The sequence below is a fragment of the Pyrus communis genome, chromosome 15 (assembly GCF_963583255.1).
Source record: "Pyrus communis chromosome 15, drPyrComm1.1, whole genome shotgun sequence".
Lineage (NCBI taxonomy): Eukaryota > Viridiplantae > Streptophyta > Magnoliopsida > Rosales > Rosaceae > Pyrus > Pyrus communis.
Window position 1 is genome coordinate 6177740 of NC_084817.1, and position 4415 is coordinate 6182154.

The 4415-nt window shown below is 40.2% G+C and overlaps 1 pseudogene; it reads right to left on the reverse strand.

Moving 5' to 3' along the window:
- Positions 1 to 410: 410 nt before the first annotated feature.
- Positions 411 to 3976, reverse strand: LOC137716951 (NAC domain-containing protein 72-like; annotated as a pseudogene).
- Positions 3977 to 4415: the final 439 nt, after the last annotated feature.

Sequence of the window (4415 nt, forward strand, 5' to 3'; positions counted from 1 at the left end):
ATAAAACCAGGAAAACTTTACAGACAGAGAAAGGTGAAGAAGATGAAGACCACGGACAAGCGTATCAACAATGAACATAACCTTCTGCAAAATGACGGGAGTTCATGATACGATAACAATGTAACCTATATACGAATCAGAGCATTTCCAGAAAATGTGACACGATAAGAAATTGTATAACGAATTATCAAAGCTGATTTTCCGCAGCTATTCATCATGGAATTGCAAACATATTATCAAATGAATGTCATCATCATTATGTCGAAATTACTCAGAACTGTTTTCTATCAAATCTTTGGAATATGAAAGAGAGATGAAAAACAGCATCAGACAGCAAAATAGGCCTTGCTAAGGAAGGCGCTAGACAACGGAAAAACATAACCTTTCCACAAGTTCAAAGTATCCAAATGTAGATACAAGGCAGCTGGATTGAAACCTGCTGAAGCGGTTGATACTAACAGATTCGATATCGGATTTACCATCATCAGACGTATTAGTCTTTCTTGTTCCAGTGAAGCCCTTGCCCCTTTTTAGGCACAGAGCAAATCTGCATCCCCAAAGGAAAGCAAATGAATATTTCCTGGCATGAACTGAAATACAATACATTGAATGATTTTTGTAACTATTACCTTTACAGGTGTTGGTGCCTGCCATTCATCTCTCTCCACTTCGTAACCAACATTATACTTTATCCGTTAATGTTTCTTAAAGGGTTTTCAGTAGTTAAACCCTTCTCATCCTCTGCTGTGCATTTAAACAGAGCGTATGCACAGTTTGTCTCAAATGAAATTTAGCACCTCAGTAATTTAGTCTGAAAATTTAGGTTGATTCCACCTCTTTGAGATCCAGAGACTCCCTCTAATAGGAACGATCCAGTTGCCTTATTATTTATATTGGATGCTCAATCGATGAGATCATCCAACTCTATAAAATCACCCTCCATAATGGAATGTAAGTGCTTGGCCGCCAAATTATCAAGCAATATTGGATTCCTACCACCGAGCACAGATGCTGGCACCTGCACAGAAAGAAATCCAAATAATTTAGCAGAAAAAATTATAATTTAAAACAGGATCAGACGAACCATGTAATGTAACAAGACGTAATGGAATCAATAGTACACTAGTATTACACCAGCATCATAAAATTTCAAAAGCCACCTGTGTCTAGAAAACTTCAGACTGACTAATTCAATAATTTTGAGACACGAAGTGCATAAAATAACAAATGGGAAATTTCTAAGGATGGCAAAATGAGATGTTTGGAAGCATATGGATATTTCTGACTGCAAAGTGCAAAACTATCACAAAAAGAGCATCAGAAAATGTCTGATGCTAATGAAAGACACCGCTTAGAATAAGTGTCCCAACAGAAAACAATAATTTTTAACCAGTTTATCAAGGTAACAAACTTCACAAGATGTCCTTTTGATTCTAAAAAATAAGGCATAGTAAGCATTGATGTGGCAGAATGAAAAACAAAGTAAATTATTGAAACAGGTAGAATATATCAACAATTGAAAGATGAATTCTATTCAACAGCCATGTAAGACTCTGTTGTTGTTAAATAGTATAGTATATCAAGCAAGTGAATGATGCAAGTAGCACTAACAGTAGTAGCACAAGAATTTGCTTAAGGTGCATTTACCTGTTCATTAGACTGAATTCTTGATATGGAAACAGGCCTTGTCATGACTCGATCATCTAGCTCAGGGTCCAGCCTCGGATATTTTGACATCTCATTTTTCCTAGGCACAGAAGTGTCACCATGCACTTCATTTTCACTACAACTGGGAGTATGAAATCCATCATGCTGAATTCCAATGCGAGGCACAGTGCGAGCACTTTCTTCAGCATAAGAACTTAAACCATGATCTGATATTCTATTTCCACTATGAGATCTCACCAAAATATGGCAAAGGACAAAAGCAGCCTGCACATGAACAGACATACGACATTTTACTCATGTGCACACACGCCATTATATTTAGCACCGTGCAGTAATAACTAAGGGGAGTATCAATCGTATGGCATAACGCACAATGCTTAATTGTCTAGAGAGCTAGACCATGGTTGAACGTCATGAAGAATAAATTTGCAAAAGAGTGTCAACACCTACACTTCTACCCACGTCTCACCGAGTAAAACAAAATTCGTCTATGCTTACACAGCCTATTGGGTTCTAATGAGACATTTCCGATAACTATCTACTCGGCAAACAAAACTCAAAATTCTCAACAGCTCAATACACATGGAAAATCATTCATTCAACTCAAATATTCAGCAATTTAACCAAAGAAATAAAAAAGGAAAAAAAATGACCCTTTCCCTAATTAACCGGAATCACGCATACATATGACATTGATACAACAACAACAATAACCAAATTATACAAAACAAGAACAAATATACCATGATTTCTACAAGAATTTCAAACCCTAATAAGACAATTCTACAAGAACTTCAAACCCAAATAAGGCAATGCCCCTTCATCCAAACCGAAATGCGGAAAATCGACAGTGTACGAAAATTACCTTAACATGATCGACCTGAGCATACTGATAGAGAACCCAATCAGTCCTTACGGCGTCGTTTGGCGAACTCCCCAAATAAAACACAAAGCTCGACCTCCTCCCCAGAACCACCTTCCCTCCGCGGCCCACCACGTCCCTAAACCGCCCTTGCCTCCGCCAATACCCGCTCTTCGCCCTCGCCTCCTTCAAAACCCTAACCGTGTAGCAGAACCAGTGCCTCTTCCTCCCTCCGTGGCCGTTGAGTAACACGCGCTCTCCGGCAGCTCGAACGGATCGTGGCCGTACAAATCGAGCTCCCTGATCAATCGATGGAGGATCACGTAAAAGTTCGTAAATATTGCATAAGAACTTAAAAAATTAAACCATAGCTTTATAATTTATAGAAGAAATAACAAAACAAGTTACACTTATGCACCACGCATTTTTATATTTTGAAAACGCTGCACCAGAGCTTCATTATCAATGGAAGAAAAAACATTGTTCTTATATAAACAACCATGTTATCAATCAACTATTGATCTCTCATTTAGTAACACAATGAACATTTTACAATATCCATAGCAAAAAAACTGTCTCCAGTAATACCAACTAATACAACAAAAGTCAATATGAGGTGGTAGGAGTTTGGGCGTTATGGATTGAGTTTGGTTGGATTTAGATAATCAGATTTAAGAATTGGAATTGAGTTAAGGGATTGCTGCCGCCAGCAGATATTATTTTAATAAAACATCCTAGTTGAAAATGACGTCGTTTGGGTTAAATAATATTTTAAAAAAATAGGCTAAAGTAACGACATTTTCATAGCTTATCTTTTTAAAATGACAATATCATACCTCATCTTACGAATTTGTGTTAATATCATACCTCCGTCAGTTTTTCTGTTAATTTTTCTGTTAAGTGCTGATGTGGCTAGATACAAGGACCACTCACTAATCCAATTGGATTAAAAATATAATTAAATATATTTTTTAATAATTAAAATTTAAAAAAAAAATTATATTAAATCTCTCTCTCCTCTCTCTACCCCCCATCTCTCTCGCCTCTCTCTTTTCTCTCCATCCCCAAAACCCATTCCCACTCGACCCCTTCCCACCCACCCCCCCCCCCCAACCTTCCTCCACCACCCTCTCTCTCTCGCCTCTCTCTTCTCTCTCTTTGGACACCCACCTGCATCCCTCAAACCCTTCCCACCCGTCCCCCCCCCCCAACCTTCCTCCCCTTCACCCTTTCTTCCCTTCGCTCCCCGTCTTCCCTAAACTCAAAACCAGAACCACCCAACCCAAATCCCACCCCGCTCCCATCTTCCTCGAACGGTTTGGACCACACCCAAATCTGACAATTCGTCAACTCGGTGGACATTGTCCCGTCGTTCGACACTGCCAACGCATTCAGGGCGTCCTCATGTGCCTTGACTGACTCGACGCAGTGGAGATCCAGAGGCATTTCTTGTGGCCTGATGTGGCGTAGAAGAGGTTGTCATTGACGGTGAGGTAGGTGATTGAGAGGGAGGGGCGGCGGGGCGGGTGAGTGGCGAAGCAGAGGTGGGAGGTGGAGAGGTCGAGGGGCTCTAGATGGGAGAGTTTTTGGAGGGAGAGGTTGCGCAGAGAAGATGGGAGCAGGGGGAAGAAAGGGTGAGGGGGAGGAAAGTTGGGGGGGGGGGGGGGGGGGGGGGGGGATGGGTGGGAAGGGTGGGGAAGGTTTTGGGGATGCAGGTGGGTGTCCAAAGAGAAAGAGAAGAGACGCGAGAAAGAGAGGAGAGAGAGAGAGTGGATCCACAATTTTATATAAAAAAATAATTTTATTTTAAAAGTTTAAAATTTTAATTATTAAAAAATATATTTAATTATATTTTAATCCAGTTGATTAGTGAGTGGCCCCAGTA